This window comes from Tyto alba, unplaced genomic scaffold, assembly GCF_018691265.1.
Source record: "Tyto alba isolate M040663 unplaced genomic scaffold, T.alba_DEE_v4.0 Super-Scaffold_47, whole genome shotgun sequence".
Taxonomy (NCBI): Eukaryota; Metazoa; Chordata; class Aves; order Strigiformes; family Tytonidae; genus Tyto; species Tyto alba.
In genome coordinates, this window is record NW_024881323.1 from 25903309 (window position 1) to 25923505 (window position 20197).

The following is a 20197-nucleotide window of genomic DNA, read 5'->3' on the forward strand; positions in this document are numbered from 1 at the left end:
TTCTGAGCTTTAACTGGGAGCTATACAGATACAGAACAATATATGAGAATGCAGACTTGTATGCTGCCTTATTTAACATCCTGTAAAGCTTCTGCTCAAATTGATAAAAAAATGAATACAGTAAAAGTGATGCAGTAACTATGCCTGCAGTACTTGTTTAATTTGATATCACCGTCCTCATAATAGAGAAATAAGGATTAATTATAACAAAATAATTAACTACACAGGGGGAAAGGGCTGTCCCCATGAACCACTTACATACTACAAAGAGTTAAGTAAAATCCATGGAGAGGTGTCTTAAGGACAACTGTTTGAGAAAGACTAACCACCAAGCTGTTCTTCAGATTAGGTCACGTGACTTATGTCTCTTCCCTTACCACTTTACTAGAGGGAAAGATCTGTTCCTCACTTGCTCTGAAGAGTGTCTTTGGAAGACTTTTAGGAGACTGCATCGTTCGATGGGCTGCAACAGCCCTAGAAGAGCTACTTTAGGTCTGCTTAAACAACAAATACTACTATTCTCTTGTTTACATTTCTGCTCATAGCAGACAGGAATCAGAACAACGTTAAGCTGCTTTTATGTAGGAAAAAAAGTAAACAGTTGAAGTTTGAAATCCAGTATTACCTTTAATTTCAAGTCTCAGTCTTTAAACTTGGTATTTTCAGAAAAGACTATATAATAGCTTTGGACAAGATATTGCACCATATATTTTGTGAATTCTCAATTCTAGTAATATTTGTCCACAATACAACAGAAGTAATTCACCTTCTCTATAGTGCATTAGATAACTATTAGGGCTATAATGCATTCCAGGAATACAGAATTCTAAAGTGTTTTCCACAGCGTTACTCTGAGTAAGCAAAGATCTAGAAATAGTTCAGTAAGAGCACTAGTCTTGCTTTAGTGGGCAGGTGGCAGAAGAAAAATCAAAGTATAAAACAATAATCCATTCTACTGTGCATTATTTCACTAGATTCTATGTTACTTTACAGGCTAACTGTGAAAAAGCCAAGCACTTGACACAGCACATTTATGAAATATGGTAATTTACCCAACAACCTGAGATTTTTGTAACCTTACCTTCTGTGTCTAAAGTATTTGGGATTTTGTGTTTTGTTTAACACCCACATTGTTGAGCACTTTGTGCTTGTGCTATGTAGTGATCTCAGCTGTCTCAAAGCAACATCTCCATACTGAATACCTGAACCCATTCCTTCTGGATCCAGTTCTCCTGATGAGAAACAAAATGGTCACAAGAAGATAGATCACATGCAAATTATACATTCCAATCTAACTGACAACACTAGATAAAAAATGCATAACGATATTCTGCTCTAGTTACAGAGAGATCTATTGCAGTTCTGTTTACTTTTAGGCAATTGCAAACCTGTAACATTTCTTCTCTAATTTCAACCATGTGCCCCTAATCATAATTGGAATAATCTCCCTGGGGAAGAGGTGGATTCCCAAACATGGGACTGTTTTGCTGCCCAGTGAGTAGAATCATTAATTGCTCTGCATCCTATTTAATTTCTTGTCCCAATGTTCCCTGCAATTGTTGTACTCCTTGATAGGTGTGATTCCATTCTTCTTTTGAGCTCACATTTATCCCCTGTATAACTGTAGTAGCCAAATTTAGAGTTGTGTGTGTGCTGCCTATCCCATACTTCCAGTATACCCAATGTGGGCCTGGACCATGGCCATTCACTGAACCTTTGACTATACATTAAAGGAAAAATGATTATCAGACTTATCGTGAGAAGCGTAATCTTCCTGGTTGAACTTGGGTAACTTTCCATGGAGATTTAGGGGCTTTCTTCACTCGGGTATGATGTATCCAGGCCGAGTATTCCTTAATCTTGATGGCTGTGAACGTCGTGAGCAGCACCTGGAATGGCCCTTCCCACGTGGCTCCAAGGTTTTTTCTGTAAGAGACTTAACATATACATAGTCCCCAGGTTGTATATCATGTACGGGTCCATCCAACCTCTACCTCGAATACCAATTACATGTTTTCTGATCTTATTGAGTTGCTTCCCTAACGCCACCATGTAGGAGCTCATGATTTCATCTCCAATTTGTGTGGATATTCCTTTTTGTACCCGTATGGTTGTCCATATAAAATTTCAAAGGGGCTCAGCCCTTCCCAATCTGACCCATTTCTAGTTTGGGGGGCGTTTTTGGGATTAGTCCGGAGGCAGATGTCGCATTGTCGAGTCACCTGCCTTACCGTGGTATACAAATTCCTGGCTACAATCTCTTTTATCAAATGACTATACAAAGCTTCTGCTCCCCAGTGTCTCTTTCTATGCTCCTCTCGTGTAAAATGCCATAGTAAATGAGAGGGGATAATTAACTTCCCCTGTGGGGTATAAGCCCACCCTTCCTTGTTATATGTACCTTCCAGATCTGCAATAAGTTTCTGATCCTCCCTGGTATATTCTGGTTTACTTTCTAAGGAAATTTGCCTATGGGAATAAGTGCTCCTTCAGTCTTTATCTCTATTTTGGCAGCCCGTTTTGCCTCCCTATCCGCCAGCTCGTTTCCTTTTTCCAATTCAGAGCTCACCTTTTGGTGTGCTTTAATATGCATAATTGCCACCTTCTCAGGAAATTGAACAGCTTCCAATAGCTTCAAAATTTCTTCCGCATGTTTAATGTTTTCCCTTGGGAGTTCAATAGTCCCTTTCTTTCCAGATTGCTCCATGTGCATGCACAACTCCAAAAGCATACTTGGGAGTCCGTGTATATGTTTATGATCTTACCCTTAGCTAGTTCCAGGGCTCGGTTAAAGCAATTATTTCTGCCTTTTGCGACGTATTTGCAGGCAGAGGTCCTGATTCTATTACCTTTTGACTGGTGGTAACGGCATACCCCGCATGTCGATTACCGTTCAGGACGTAACTGCTTCCATCCGTGAACCAGCTCTCTTCATCCTTCATGGGGCTTTCTTTTAGGTCAGGGCGACTTGAGTATGTCGCCTCAATTGTTTCCAAGCAGTCATGGTGCACTGGTTCTCCATGTTACCACTGAGGAAAGAAGCTGGGTTGATAATATTAGTGACTATATCTGTACATCATCTTGTTCTACTAGTGCAGCTTGGTATCTCAGAAATCTTTGTGGGGAGAGCCAATGCCCTCCCTTGCTTCCAGGACTGCCGACACTGTATGGGACACATAGACACTCATTTTCTGGCCCAGAGTGAACTTCCGAGCTTCCTGTATGTTCAGTATCAGGGCAGCCACCGCTCGCAGACACCCAGGCCACCCTTTTGCAGTCGCATCTAGTTGTTTAGAGAGGTAGGCGACAGCTCGTCGATATGGACCTAGGTCTTGTGCCAGTATTCCCAGGGCAATGCCTGCTTCTCATGAGAAAAAACGGTTTACTCACATCTGGAAGTCCTAGAGCTGGGGCCGACATCAAAACCTTCTTCAGTGAATCGAAGGCTCGCTCAGCCTCCTCATCCCATTCGAGGTGCGTCTGTTCGGTGTTGTTAGCGCATACAGGGGCTTAACAAGCAGTCCATAATTATAGATCCATAGCCTGCACCACCCCGTCATTCCCAAGAAGGTTCTTAATTCTTTTACTGTCTGAGGTTTTGGGGTTTGACATATGGCCTCCTTACGGGACTGTCCCAAAGTTCTTTGCCCTGCAGTGATCTCATAGCCCAGGTAGTTTACTTTACGTTGTATCACCTGGGCTTTCTTCTTAGAGACTCGATACCCCCGTAGTCCCAAAAAATTTAACAAGCTCACCGTCCACGTTGCACAGTCCTCTTCTGTCTCAGTAGCGATCAAAATGTCGTCCACGTACTGCAATAATTTTCCTTTCTCGGATGGGGCTTCCAGGATTCCAAGTCCTTTGCAAGCTGGTTGCCAAAAAGAGTAGGGCTATTCTTGAACCCTTTGTGGCAACACCGTCCAGGTGAGTTGGGTCTTTCGACCAGTTTTAGGATTTCCCACTCAAATGCAAACAACTTTTGGCTGGCTTTATGGAGAGGAAGGCAAAAGAAGGCGTCCTTCAAATCTAAGACAGTAAACCAAATCAACTCTGGTGTTAATACAGTTAACAGGGTATATGGGTTTGCTACCACTGGGTGGAGATCTTCAACTATTTTATTCACAGCCGTAAGTCCTGAACCACCCTATACGACCCATCAGGTTTCCGAACGGGCAGTATAGGGGTATTGAACTCAGACTCACACTCTTCTAGTAACCCTAATTGCAAAAATTTTCTATTACCGGTCGGATTCCTTCCCTATCCTCCTTTTTTAAAGGATACTGTTTAATTCTCACCGGTCATTGACCTTCCTAATCTTGATCTCAATCGGTAGAGCGTTTTTCGCCCTTCCAGGTACATTGGTAGCCCAAACTCCGGATATACTTGGTCTAAAATTTCCTCACTAATTTCTCCTCCTGACGAAGAACTAGTTAGAGTGAGACTCAGCACTTGAATGTACTGCTGATCTTTTACCTCCAAGGTGACTTCCCCTTTTTTCAAAGACAGTTTTTGCTTCCAGTTGTTCCAGCAAGTCCCTCCCCAGGAGAGCTTTTGGGGAGTTAGGCATATAAAGGAATTTATGAATTCCCCATTGCTTTCCCAATTTATACTCTAAAGGTTTACAAAAATACGCCTTTTCAGATTGGCGGTCGCTCCCTTTACCATAACAGAGTCGTCCCCCAGTGGTATTAAAGCTTGATTCAAAACAGAGTACGTTGCTCCTGTGTCTACCAAAAGTTTACTTCTTCTTGTTCTCTCCCCAGCTTAAGTTTAACCAGTGGATCCACCAGGGTAGATCCCCCAGGTCCCCGTCAGTCCTCTGTACATTTGCTATTTTTACATTCATTGAAGCCTTCCCACTTTCCGTAGGGCGCAGCTTCTGAAGTTTTCCACCTTATCCACCTTTGTACATCTCTGTCCAATACTACATGATGAGCAACACCTCTTTAGCTTACCCCTACTTTCCTTACTTTCGTTCAAGTGCGAGCACCATAGGGTCCTGTGGGGGGTACTAACCCACAGTCCCTTTGCCACTCTGGGTGGTTTCGCAAAGTGAAAAACATATCTGCATATGATACCTCATCCCATTTTCCTTCTCTCCTTAAAAAACAACATAAGTTGTAACAAAGTGTTATAGTCCAGTGTTCCATTAAGCGGCCATTTAGCACCATCCTCCAGCTTATACAGCGGCCACCACTGATTGCAATATTTTTACAAGAGTCTTTCTGCTTTCCGTACCTCCGCTCCCTGCAATATCCCGCCAATGGGCGATATACAGCCGAGAGGGCTCTTTTTTTAATATCCCTCCCTGAGTATTACCCATCTTGTTTTTGTAAAACACTCACTCCAAACGCTCACACTTAACACAATCACCACACAGCATTCATCACGATCTCACAATCTCACGGACGTCCACACACTTACAACACTTTCATCAGGAGTAAAAAAAAAAAAAACAAAAACAAAAAACACAACAGAACAAAGGCCTTTTCAATCACTCTTGCCTGTGGCCGCCTCTCGGCCAACAGGTCCCCGATTGGAGCCAGCGACCGCTCTATCGGTCTGTGGCAAGGTATAATTGCCCCCTAGACTCCTAACCCGCACGAATTCGCGCCTTTTCGGTGCACCTACCCGGCTTAGCTGCACGCCAGACGTCTCTGTGCGATTACCAGCTGCCCCAGCCACGCGTACGACTTACAGGCTCCTATCCTTAAACATACCGTTTGGTCCGCGGCTTCAGGAAGTCCTTGTCTGCCCCCCACGGTGAGCGGCTGGTAGCGGAGGCTCCTCGAGGAAAGTGCTCGGGGCGCGCCTGGGAGAGTCCGCCCCGCAGTCGATCCCGTAGTCGAGCAGAGAGTCTCCTGCCTGGCTCGCCAAAACTGACGTGCAGAAATAGACTCCACAATATGATAGATTGTAAAGTAGGTATGTTTATTCAGCGCTGAGGTACACAGGGGATAACTCCTCCTATTGTGTACCCCACGTATGGTGCTGTTACCTAAGATTTATAGAGCAAATGATTACATATTCATAATATTTCGCAATACGCCTATACATATGCAACACCTATCCCCGCGTATATATAATTAGCATTTCCATAATCTCCTCCTAGTTGAGTCTGCGCAGTGTCTTCTGGTGGTGGTCGTGGGGGTCTTTGGGGATGAAGTCAAGCTCCTCTTCCTCCTGTCCGCTCTGTGACCCCAGGTTTTGCGCAGACTCAGTCTCTTACTGGCTGTTGTCCAAACCGCGGGTCTAGTTCCAACCGGCTCAATACTGATAAAGCCTAGAGAGCTCACCGTGTTTTACAAACTGTCTGTTCACTAAGCAGAACTGTTAACCGTTATCTAAACTATTTCCCTTGAACTATTTCTTTTGTTATCCCCTTCTTGCTATTATCCCCTTCTTGCTATTCTCATGTTAACCCTTACATCCCCTGTTCCTATCTTGGCCCTGTATCAGGACACCTTTAAGATTCAGCTGTACACGGTGCTGGGGCATTGTCTAGAGCATGTTTTGCCAAGAAAGATTGGACCAAGTGGTCCGTGAGGTCCCTACCAACCTGGCATTCTATGATAATGACAAAGCGGTTTGTCTCTAAGTTAGGCTGCAACAAGAAATGTATTGGCACTAACTACTTCTAACAAATGAAACATCCAAAATGTTTTCTGCAAACACTGTTAAAAACTGCTGCTTTCAGAGACTGGCATACAAAGAAAGTAGTACTGTAGACACCAAGCCAAACAAAAATAGATCAATCTGACAGTAGGGTTCCATAAAGCACTGCCCCCAGAGGAAATTATCTCAAGCTTCCCTACTTTTGGTATCAGTTTCTGCCTACTCCATATTCTGTGCCTTCAGAAAAACGTTCTTATGGCTGTATCGTGGACTGTCTAAGATTAGAAACATTTAGTCTAAAAAAAAAAAAAAGAAAGAACAGAAACAAACCAAAGAATCCCTCTGAATAATTTAGTTCACTTCTTCAGATTCATTGCAGTTGACACCACTTGAGGGGTCCAGTTGATAGCTCAAGGGTAGGGCTTCCTTTCAGAAAAGCATCACTGGCCAAGCTAGAGGAACAGGCCAGCAGGAACCTCATGAAATTCCTCAACTACACATGCAGAGCTCTGCACCAGCAATGGAACAAGCCCAAGCACTGGTGCAAGCTGGGGAGCAACTAGGTAGATAGCAGCTATGGGTTAGCACTGGGACACAGTGTCCAGAGGGGCTGTGGAATCTCCGCTCCTGGAACACCTCAGGATGTGCCTCGACAAGCCCTGGGCAACTTGCTCTCCTTTTGAACCTGAACATGCTTTAAACAGGAGGCTGGACTAGAGACCTCCATAGGCTCTTTCCAGTCTCAACTTTTCCATGATTCAATGCATGTGTGTCGGCACAAAGAAAACATGAGAAAACATTTTTTCATCTAAAAATTTGTGTTGGCACTGAAAAATAAGTGTCTGGAACAGACTTTTCGATCTGGCCAATACTTAAAACTTTGAAGAGATCGAACAGCTAGAATGTAAGAGAGGAAAACTGGAATGCAAATTAGCTGTAATGCCACCTAACACTTAGGAGCCTGTCTCTGATAGAAATCTGCCCACTTGTACTGAGAAGCTTCTGGTATATTTCTAAATCTGCAAAAGTAAAAATGGTTTCAACCAAGAGGCAGGAAGGTCATTTCTGAGAAACACAGTTGCTAGGAAACATCCCTGAAATTTTCAGTATTACTGTTTAAATTCTCTTGACTGTATTTCCTGCTGCATGAGAAGCAGAAAAGTTACGTCTGCCCTGAATACTAGGTTTTAGTCTGCATTGCTAAAACTGATGTCAGGCTTGATGTTTGTAGGGACATAGCAACCCACAGAATGCACAGCCTACACTCAGAGCTGATACTTAAGGTAAACACCATGTTAAAAACATCCATAATTCACACCACCACCCCTTTTAGATACACAGATCTGACTTGGATGTCCTTTCCTATTAAAACATATGGGAAGCAGCTATAAACTAAATGGGTTATTTTAGCACGATGAAATTCTGATTCTCTGGGGTAATTTTATTACGGAACTTTGAATGATGATAGTTACACACGTACTCTTAATTTTCAGGGGAAAAAAACACATTAAAAGAATATAAATCTCAGTTTACCTAATTCAATTTTATAGAGTATTTCTCTTGCACACTGTACAAAGGCCTCTTCAACATTTTCCCCCGTTAGTGCACTTGTTTCCAAGAACATCAGCTCTGCATTTGAGACCAGAAAAAAAATCTCAAAACAAGTCAGGAATATCTGATATAGTAATTCAAAGCATGACAGCTGGGAACAATAGATTTAAATTTTCTTAAGGAGAACTATTGTCAAATAGTATGGTCTAGAAAAGTAGCTTTTGACAGGAAAAATCACAAAAAACTTCCTCTGAAATTTATATTAATTCTAAGAAGTTGGAATCCAAAGATAATAACCTGGGCTGTGCATACGAAATAGCACATGAAACCAAAGAACTTGATATGGTTTCACATTAGTAGAAAGTTATATGCAAAAGGACAGCCAGTAGCCACAGTTGGTATAAAACACTACTAGCAATTGATTTATAAAAAAAAAACCCAGATTTTACTGATGGCAGGACTGCAGCACAGAAGCTCAGACTGAGACTGGCTTTAGCTGCCACAGAAATGTGTCCTCACACTGGAAATTCTGAACACTACAGACCAGGTAAAGGTCCTCTGGGATCCATGCCACACACTAAACTCTGTTTCCTATGAGTAAAACTCATTGCTTCCATCTGCGGCGCACCCCATCCAACCTTGTCTATGATCTATAGAATCTGTAAGATGCTAAAAAACAGGAAATCATGCTCTCCATTTCCTTCTCAGCCCTTTGGAGGTAAGGCAAGACCTGAAGTTGTATTACATTCCTTTGGGAACATATCTCCTCATAGCAGCTATTCTTTGAGTAGCAGCTGTGACTGGAAGAATCACTGGTAAGACGACTTAAATAGTACATGCAGTTTTCACTGCAGGCACTGTCCTCTCTCTATGGCCCATGTACTGACAGAACTCTCTCTTCTGTAGATATTTTAAGGTACACTGGGCAAAGTACTCCCTAACTGCACAAAAAAAAAAATTGTTTTAAGTATTAAGCATCCTTGAATGCTACATGAAGATTTTGTACTACTTACCATTTTCTTGTGCAAACTGGGACGCTTCTAAAAAAGTAACTTCACGATCTGCATCAAGATCCTTTTGTTTCCACACAGTATTATCACAATATTTTGACTTGCTAACATTCTAGCATCCGTCAACCAATTCGTAAGCGCATTGTAGGTTTCCCGGCTATGTAGAAAATGACATCCTTCATTAGACTATACTGATTTCTTGTGAACAGATCATTGAACTAAAACCCAGAAGGCAAATCTGTATTTGTAACACACAACAAATTCCTGCTAGCCAGGCAAGTCACCTATACATCTCAATATACCAGCTATGAACTGGGAAGAGTATCGAGTTCTTTCATGAAACTATTGAAAAGTTTTTAAAAAGCAAAATTAAATCAACCACAATATACAAATACACACAATTATAAAATACCTTGTTAATGTGAAAAGCTAAAATTCTAAGCACTAGTTTCAGCCTTTTATACATGAAATTTTGAAATGACACAATGAGTTATTGTTTAACATGGAATTCAACTGATACTTGAGTTCAGGTAAGATTTTAAGAACTTACTACTTCTGTGAAAGTTCAGGCACTCAATTCTACACTTGTGCCAAGACCAAAAAAGACTTTCAAGACTGCTCAGAGGAGAACAGTCCACTCAGGACAAAAAAAAAAAAGGCAACAAATCTAGCAAACATCATTAACCAACATAAAACTTATCTGACAATTATCAGTCAGTGGCGGCCAGGAAAAGTGTGGAAATGTGTACGGTAAGGTATTCTCTTGGCTGCCTATAATACTCAAATGTTAAAAGATGCAGAGATGAACAGAATTTTGGGCTACAGTTATGGAATGTGTAGGTAGAGCTAGCTTCTCCAGAAGATGACCTGTTATATCAGCATACTAATACATAGTTTCCACAAATAGGGGTGAACCACCTTGATTAAAAGTGGCTAAGTCTGCTTTTAGTTGCTATTGCACGGCTTCCTGGGCCAGTGGTTGCATGTAGCCCACCACGATCAAAACAGCTACTGGTAGGCCAATTCCCTTGTGTCTAACCCTTTTGAGACTGTTTACATTTATGACACTCACAGTATCTCATGTAAGCAAGTTCTAAAACTTAAATATGCACAAAACCAGAAGTACTTTTTACACTTATTTTCCTTTCTTCCTGCCCATTCTCCATTAGAGGATTAGGTACTTGGGGAGGAATCATTATGCATTAATTGTATCTGATTGTCTATAAGCAAAAAACCCCAACTGTCTATAAGGAAAAGAGTTGCTAGCTTTCTTACCTGGTTATATCATAGACAAGCAAAGCACCTGCAGCTCCTCTACAGTAATTTTTTGTTACAGAACTGAAATAAAATTACAGATGCACATTTCTATATCATCTTCATTGTTTCAATATAATGGCTAATATAATGCAATCTCTGTTATGAGACAGAATTCTACTTTACGTATTTAAAATAAAATTTATATTTTAGACATTATCAGCTGTGCAGCAGCAGACTATTTACAACTAGACTTTTGACAAAGCACTTTCACTAAATATAGCTGTCCAAGGATTCTCAAAGTCCATTATGACCTGTGTGCTGCTGAAGCTACACAGCATCATACTGTATGGCCTGATATAGAACTAGAAGCTGATGGTGGTATCTCTGGCACAAAAAAAGCATAATTAACTTATGTTTGAACTCTCAGCATTGAGGAAAGATTGAGCAAAGTTGTTTTAATTGAACAATTTAACACTCCTTAAGTTGAAGAGAAGGAGGCAATGAAAGCAAAGCAAAGCATCCTTCAAAAGGTAGAGGGAGAAGAAGAAACCTGATCAGCACACAGAGGTGTGACAAGCCTTAAGAACAAAAGAATTGGATAGATTATAAAAATCAATATGAAGAAAAAAAAACAAAAACAAAAACAAGAACAAGAACAACCTGCAAATCTGTGAATACTCTGAACTTGAAAGAGCAGAATTTGCACAAGTCTCTGAAAGTACAATTTCCAAACTCCTCAGAATCCCAGGATATCTGGCCAACACACTGAAGAGATCTCATTAATAGAGACTACACAGCACTGCCCAGCTTTGCCTACTCTTCTATTAGACAAGTCCTTTGGATACATCTGTGACTAGGCAAATCTACAGATTACTTGGATTGCTGCCTATTACTCAGGTTCTACCACCACACTCACCTTTGTTAACCACTGTCCCTGCCTCTAAAACCAGAGAAACTTCCCACACAAACTCCACCTCCCAAAGATATGAAAAACTGATGTCCCGTGTGATGGTGAATGTACTCAGGAATACATGAGATCTTACTGAGTTTCACCTATGCCTCTGATATGACACAATTAAAAGACAACATTAAAAGTGGTTTTAATCTGACAAGTGCATTGCTTTTTCCTTAAGAAACTTAAGAGATTTCAGTCTTTCTGGAAGCGTATTTAGCCAAGTGAACCTGACAACTGATTTCTTTCCCTCTAATAAAATACTATGAAATTGTTCTCATGCAGATTGAGCAATTTACAATTTATTCCAATCAACAGAAGATCTTCTAAAGACAAAGTTAAGCACACGTGGTTAGTTAAAAAACTATTCTGAGTTTGCCTAGTGAACAAAATTTTAACCACATACATATTCTACTCGTGTACATTAACTATCACAGAAAATACCTAATGAAAGGGCAGAACCTCAGGTCCTGCAAGGCAGCACTGCTTTACTGGAATCAATGGATCTATGTTGTTATGTCCAAGTCGGAAGATCTGGCCCAGTTAATAACATGAAGGCAGACAAACACTTCTGCTGACCAAGAAATTTACAAGCAGAGAGAAATAATACCCAACACCCACACCAACAATTTAATAACAAACAGTAAAATGACTGAAAACAGTACCTGAATCTTTCTTGTCCTGCTGTATCCCATATCTGCAATTTTACATATTTACCACCAACATTTATGATCTTTGAACCAAATTCCACTCCTATAGTAACATTTGAGACGTCTTTGACTACAAAAAAAAGAAAAAAAACCCAGACTTATTTAGAAAATAGAGTGAATAATTATTTTTTACATAAACCAATTTAGGTATAATCAAAACACATCAGTGTTCAAATTACAAACTACTTCCTGAACCATCAAATTCAGTGACACTCAGAAGTCTATTGCCACTGTGCAGAAATAAACATTCTTACAATTTTTGAACAGGTTATTCAATTCAAAATTACTGCTAGAAAGGCCTGCCTTAATCTAATCATTCCCTGTTCACATTAATAAATGGCGAGATAACTTTTGTACATTTTTTCCCAACTGTGTTTTCTAATACTTTGATGCAATTTAAAATTAAAATTCACAGAAAAGCAGAACACAAAAAGACACAGTCCTGCCCATAAATAAGCAAGAGCTACTTCTTCTTTAAAGGTTGAAGTTAAGATATTTGCTCTATGTACACTGTTGATATCACAGATTCTCAGCAATATACAACTGCCCATATGGGAAGCAAGGCCACAGTTCAAGTTCAATCACAGGATCATGCCATGTTCCTCAGTGATTACACACTATTATCCTTAGGAGATAACGCAAATTACCATTTGGTTGAGAAAAATAGTAGTTATCTTAGTTTTACAAAGGTTTCTAAATGCATATTATTTTTGTTTAATCATGATGCTAAATGCACCACCCAATAGGAAATTTCTTTTATATCATCTATTAATCTCCAAATAATATCTACAATGGAGTCTCTACCAGTGTTTATTATAGAACACAGTCCTTAACAAAGAACATGGATTGTCTATGTTGAAAGACTACAGGGTTTCTAAATCTACTCAAACAATTCAACTTTCTTTCATCTGCTCAGTATTTTTTTCTAAAAGATCTGAGTCTCTACTGTATGTCTAGGGAAGCTTGTAGCTGCAAGATGTAATTCTCACAAAAAAATAGTCTATTTTCATCAATATCCTGCTATATTTGAGAGCAATGGAGAATACTGCTCAATATCATGCTTGTGCTTAGAGGCAAACACAGTGAGCAATAAAGACTTATAGCATGGTTCTGAACATAATTCTCAGTCAAAATCCTCATATAGACAAGTAGGAGAATTACAGGAACTTCCATACAAAGAATAGATGTTCATGTAGGCAGAGCCTTCATCTGTAGCACAAAGCAATGAAGAAATCTCACTGTGCTCATATACTTACATTCCTTTTCAATAAATTGGTGTAGCAAACAGGTTTTTCCAGTTCCCGCGTTTCCTATGACCAAAAACTTAAACAGGAAATCTGAATATTGCAAGACGGAAAAAAAAAAAAGCTAGATTTTAGTATGCACTCACATTTTTGTCACAAGACCAAGTACACAAGCCGCTATTCTCTAGTAGCTGTTACATCAAAAAGAAGGGACTAGATGACAAAATCTTCCTCACGCCGCCGCCGCCTTCCTCCACAGCGGACCGCCCGCCGCCCCGCTCCTCAAGAGGCGACTGCTCGGCCCCGGGCCCGCTCCCCAGGAGGGGAGGAGGAAGAGGAGGGTCCCCCCACCCCGCCCGCCCCCAGTTCCTACCGTAGGTCTCGGACATGGCAGTCTGCGGTATTTCGGGAGCGGGGAAGCACACACGCAAAACATTATGTCGCCGCCGCCGCCGCCACCGCCGCCGCCCCGCCTCTCCTGCCGCCTCTCCTGCCCGGGGTCGGTGCTACCCGGCGAAGCCGGGCGGGCAGGCTGGGAGGGAAGCGGAGAATCCATCGGAGCCTCCAGCGCCCCGGCCCGCCTCAGCGCCGCCAGCAACTGCCGCCAGCAACTGCCACTGCCGCCAGCAACTGCCACTGCCGCCAGCAACTGCCGCGGCTGCGCACGCGCGCCCAGCCCGCCTCGCCCGGCGGCGGCGGCGGCGGCGGCAGGAAGAGAGAGAGTGTATGTATGTGGGGGGGGGGGGGGGGGGCCGCGAGCGCCGCCTGCCTGACACCCCCCCCACTTCCCCGTGAGGGGCAGGGGCGGCCCTACGGGTCGCGTCCGTGTTCACAAAAAACATCTCCCTCTTCGGGGCGCGCTCAGTGCTGTTGCGGTGCCTGCGTTTGGAAGCGGATGGTGTTCGTATGATTTTAGAGTTCCCCTCCGCTCCTCCTGGAAAATGTAGCAGCTGGGCAGGCTGCGGCGGGGAGCGGAGCGCTCCTGTCTGGCTGCCCCTAGGGAGGAATAGTCCCTGAGTCCCTTCTGGTACATTCTATTTGTCGCAAATCTGAGCCGATTCCAGCTTTTTCATACTGTTTTTCAAATTTCTCAGCGATTTCAAGCATTTTTTTCTCTGGTGCAGAACCCCCTGTGACAGTTCCCCCTGAAAACTGTATCCTGCTGTCCAGCTGTAGTCCTAAAATATCTACCCCAGATTTTTTGAAATACCATCCGTTGCCTTGCCCCACAACAGCCAGCATTTCAGCCAAAGCATTTGAGCCTTTTTGCTGCAAATCTCTCTGAGGGATATGGTATATATAAGCTAACAGGGATTTTTTTTTTTTTTTTTCCAGTGCTCTACACTTCACCATTGCTTTTCATACCTCCAGGATAAACGCCAAGGAAAGTTGGAGGGCACTAAGACTCCACCACAACAGCCTGTCCACCTTTTCCTCCCCAGACAGGGCTTCCTGAGTGTCCTCCATGTTCTCCTTTCTGCCAGTCCCTTTAAAAATTCCTCTTCTGTTATTTCTGGCTTTTTAATCTTGTTGCTCACAACTTCCCATTCTTTCCACTTCTCCATCACGTCCCAAGCTCTAGGAGACACTGCGCGTCCCAGCCACCTCCTTACTGAGTCTTTTGCTGGTCAAAGGTCAGCTTTTAAATTCCTGTCTCTAATCAGTGAAAAAATACGTGTTGAGACAGCACTAAGAACCCCTCAGAGAATCTGCTGATTATTCTTGACGCTGTGGATACATATAGACACAGGAACTTGCTACAGTTTTCAAAGAACCAACTACTTAATAAGTTCATACTAGTAGCAGTAGTTAGAGGTTATGTACACAGGTTCCCAAAGTTACCATAACCCTGATGCACAGAGGATATTGAGGTCTAAAATGTCACACATGATCATTTCTCTGGAGGATCGGCTCTCCAGAACACTGGAGGAAGCTGAGGGGTCTTCCCATGAGCTGCACGGATCACAGTATGTCGCAAACGAGAGCTTTGTGGCTGAAAGCTGTCCACCAAAACAGTACGTTTTGAGGCTTAGGTTGGGCCTTAAAGAAATCTGGTCTAACGTCACTGAACCCGTGATAGGCTGTTGGTTATTTTTGCTCTAAAACCCCAACAAACCAAACCAAAAGTGTTAACAAAAAATCCCCAGAGACTGGTTAACACAGAAGTAGACAGATTTTACTGGATTACTAAAAATATATCATGTTATAGCAATAAGAGAGCATGGACGTTTAGCCGTCTTGCACTGTATAAACAGTACTTTATGCTAAGAGTCAAATTAGTCTTGTCAGATCTTATTTTTTGTTACGTGTATCTTGCGAGATGAGCTTGACTATATGGAGGTTATATTTGATAAATACGTCATTGTGCTAATGCCATGGTCCTCTGCCTCCAACCAATCCCAGTTAGTTTACATGCATATGCCAATCAAATACATTAAAACTATAAAGCTTTCTATAAAAGATGTTAGTAATACTGAATTGGAGGCTGGAGGTTGAATAAATGGTAGAGCAAAGACAGTAGAGCATGAGAGATTAATAGGATTTGGTGTTTCAGTATTTCTGCTTTGAAGAGGAATTTAGAACAGAGTAAAATTCAGAAATAATTAATAAAGATTGCACTAGGTTAGAAAATATATAGCTGATACCTCAATAATTCGAGAATATAGGGTCCTATATGCTAATAAAATAATTATTTTTTTATCAAAAATATAAATAGCTAGAATTGACCTCATCAGTGTTCATCTTGAGTATGAGGGTGATAAAAACCAAAAGGTGTTTAATTTGTCCTCTAATTTATGGTTTCTGTTGTTTACATCTGCTAGAAACTTCTGGCTCATATAAAAACGTATATTATGTCAAATTGTATCTGTAGATCATGCATTTAAATGCTATCATTTGTTCTTCAAATTAGTTTCACCACAATTATTATGTCTATAATTGTGGTTGTAAAATTGCTGCTCAAAAGGTCATGTTAAGGTTCCTCTAAAAATGCTAATCTCATTTTTCACTAGTTTGCACTAACCAGTGTACCATAATATTAGTGCCTGACACCTTAGGAGTGGAAGAGGACTCACAAGATCTCCACAGAGCCAGACTCAGGATGGGGTATTCCATGACAGCTCTTCCTTCCAAAATAAAATAACCTGATTTAGGACTTTGCAAATTTGGACACGTCTTTTAATGACCTAGCATCGCAAGTGGCCTTCTGCTTTCCTTTGCCGTTACTGTAGGGAAGCAAAGTTCAGTCTGGGTCTGAAGTTGAGCTGTGGTTGGGATTCACCTTCACTGTGGGGCTGAGTGCTTCTGGCTGGGGCTGGAGTGCCGCTAAAGGTGCGATGGGCTGCTTAATACTAGAGAGAGTGACAGGGCATGTCTTGGTTTGGTCTGAAGGTGGCAATACAAGGCCGTGTGTGAAAGGCTCTACAGCAGCCTGACACTGTGTGTTTTCTCTATTAGTTATGGCTGTGTGGCACACAGTCCAGTCTGAGACTCAGGTAGAATCGGGAATAATGTATTCTGCCACACTTTCCCATTCCTTGTGTGCTGAATATGGAAGGCAACCCAAGGTAACCCAGCAATGAATTTGGCTCCAGCAGCCCAAATGAAATATGAAGATAGGTGGTTGATGCTCTGAGAAACCTCTGAGATTTCCATTACATCCTTGTATGCAGTGACATTGGCCAGCTGACTTCATTTGAAAACAGATGACATCATTTGAACACTGTCATCTTCAGCTTCCACAGAAGCTGCCCTCAACACATGAACATGGTTGTCCATTAATATAGTTGCAGTTATACATGTAAATTTATGGGTCAGATAATTATAAAATCATGGGCTTATCCCTCATCTGTTAGCCCAGAGTGATGGGAGCTGGTGAAGAAGGTGACTGCAAAGGTATGCTGGTGCTGTAATTGAACTCCTTTACCTTGCCCCATTGTTGTGCCTCAAACAGGGTTTGTTACCTGGTGTGCAGAAGCCAGTCTTGCACACAGATCCGAGATATCAGTTTATTCTATATTTGTGCAAAGATGAGTGCTAGGGGGTTATGCCACAAAGCTAGCACACACACAAAAGAACTTCAAGGTATTTATACACTTCAGACTACAGGATTACATGTTTACTATAATGACTATTAGTTGCTTATCACTTCTATGCCTCATTGGTTAGTAACGTGCCTCGTCTTCATTTAAAGTTATAGTGGGTTTTAATTTTTCTGCACAAGCTCAAAGGGTGAGGGTCTTTACTCAGGCAGGGATCTTTGAAGCGGTGGGTGTGATTTTTACTATTAGAATAGTTCCTACAAAGGACACTCTAATATCTAATTAATCTGATTTATGGTAAACAATTTTAACGAACTTCTATGTTTCAGGATGTTTCTCTTCTTCAAGGACAGTAGCTCCTTTTTATAAGTTCCTTACTAATCATTGTTAATGGTTTAACGAACAGAATAGCATTCTATCTATCCTTGTATTTGATGAGAAACATTTGTATGGCCTATGTGTCCTTGTATTTGATGAGGAAACATTTGTGTGGGTTACACCAAGGTGAAGTCTTCCAAGAATAAATATGAAGCCCCAGGCTATGCTACTGTACTGGGCAGCCGGTGATGGCTAGAGTCTGGAGTGCTCTGTGCTAGCTAACTGCTTTTATTTTTATCATGCCCTCTTCACCAGTAGTAGGAAGAAGGCAGACACTATGCAACCTGGTATGCATGAAGAATCACCCAAAATTGGGATAAGCTCATTTTAGGATAGCTTTATGCTATAATGCAGAAGTACAAATTTGCCCTGATATGGGATTGAGTACCATCTCTTTTTGTATTGAAGAACCTTATATAATATTTTCAGGTGTTTTGTCCAGGGAAACATACTAATGTACTTTTACTAGAATAAGGGTATATAGAAGCCCTATATTAAAAAAAAAAAAAAATGCACAGAATAGAGAAAAAATATTTTAAAGGAAATCAGACTACAGGCCATATCTTTCAAAAACAGTGGTTTAATTTTGCAAGAATCATGTAAATAGAGTGAAGGGGACTAAGGACTTATTTCAGAGTGTCAAGAGGGACACAGGAAAATGAAGACAACAAAAATCTGGGACATGTTATAAAAGTAATGACTCATAGTGCCTAGGACACAGACAGGTTTGTGACACCTGTGTTTTATGAAGTTAGACTCATGGTGTCACCGATTAACTGCTCTGTTGGTGAAATGGCGATAATGGGATGTAATTGGCTGCATTTGTTCTTTTTTAACAATAGGGAATGGCTGAGGGGGGTTATATTTTTAATAACACATAATTGAACTAGAAGATCTGTTGATAGATTACCGAGTGATGCTCAAGGCCACGTGAGTGTTCCTCCTTTCAAGCTCAAAGCGGTTTTCACTGCTCAGGAGAACTCACATAAAATGAAAAGGTTGTTCTTTGAGTCCTGTTTCACAAGTAAATATCCTCGAAGATGCAATATAGCAGTCTTGATTCAATTCTGCCTCTCCAGTTGCTCTGAATGCAGCACCAGGAAGCAATTGAGGCTGGCTTTGGACACGGGTGTGAGCTTGCATGGTTCACCTGGATGGTTCAGCAAGTAGTGCCTCTGTCTGGGTCAGCGTGGGAGCTGCATGCTCAAGGAGGAATTTGTCTTGTCATGTCCCCTGTTATGGATAACCGGGTGGTGGATGCGTGATCTCATGCTCTCAGGGACCTCGTCTCTCAGCCAGCTGAATCAGGGACCTGCCCAAAATGTGCCTTGCTGTGGTGGGAGCTGCAAGTAGCGCTGCAGCTGGGCCCTGGCCCATGGAAGTACTCCCTTGTTCAGGTGTAGCCTAAACACACACTGATTGTCTGGGCACCGTCTGTGTCAGTGCAGAATGAGAGACACCTCTGGAGGAGCCCAGGGATTGTCTTCATCTGTCTGAGTACAAACGGATCACCTTCTCTCCACTGGCTCTGTTATACAGGGAGTCTGATGTAGGCCTCGAAAAACTAATTTACAGATACTTAAAAGTAGGAACTGTCAAACCCTGCCCCACAGGGTCTGTCTTCATCTTCCTTTCTCCAGACCTTGCTTGTGCAGATGGAGGAGGGCCAGTGACGAGGCACCAGGCTGGTGGGGAAAACCACTGAATTGCCTGGGCCTGCGCCCATCAGCTGTCCCCTCCCTGCCTTTCTGCCTCCCGGTGACCCGTTGCTGCCAGCATACTCACAGCAGGCTCTGCTGGCAGCTGCTTTTGGAAGCAGCCAGGAGGTGCGTGCAGTCAGCTGATGGTGTATTATTTTGCAGCTTCTAGGCCTGCTACTGGCACTTCATCATGCCATTTGAATTATAATGGCCAACCTTTTGTTCAGGTTTGGTGAGTAAAGCCAGATTTTAATATGCTTATCTTCCTCTCTGAACTGTTACACACCTTTAAACATCAGTCTATAGTGACATCCTTGCCTCCAAAAGCTGCTTCTGTTAAATAATCTAAACAGACTGTGGAGCTCCTGAAATATATTTGTTTTGTTGTGCGAACAGATGTGAGTAGAGGGAAACCTGGTGTGACACAGGCTGGCAGTGCTAAACTGTGCTTAGTTGAGAGAGCTCCCTGGCTGGCAACAGAGTCCTCTGGTCATGATGCTGTGGTTTTCAGCTGCAGTGTTGTTAAAATAAGCTGCAACCATATGGAACTCTTTCCCAATATTACTCTTCCTCCTGAACGTGGGATATTATGCAGCCGTGAAAGCTATGACAGGCCTGCTTTAATGCAAAGAGGCCAAAGAAGGGCTCATTACACATGTCATGGCTGCAAGGAGGGCTCAGCAGCTGGAAGAGGCCTGGGAGAAGAGAAGGCAGCCATGCATGAGGGGATGTCTCTAGGG

The 20197-nt window shown here is 42.1% G+C and overlaps 1 pseudogene; it reads right to left on the reverse strand.

Annotated features, from left to right (window-relative positions):
- Nucleotides 1-986: 986 nt before the first annotated feature.
- Nucleotides 987-13798, reverse strand: LOC122154791 (annotated as a pseudogene).
- Between the last annotated feature and the right edge of the window lie 6399 nt (nucleotides 13799-20197).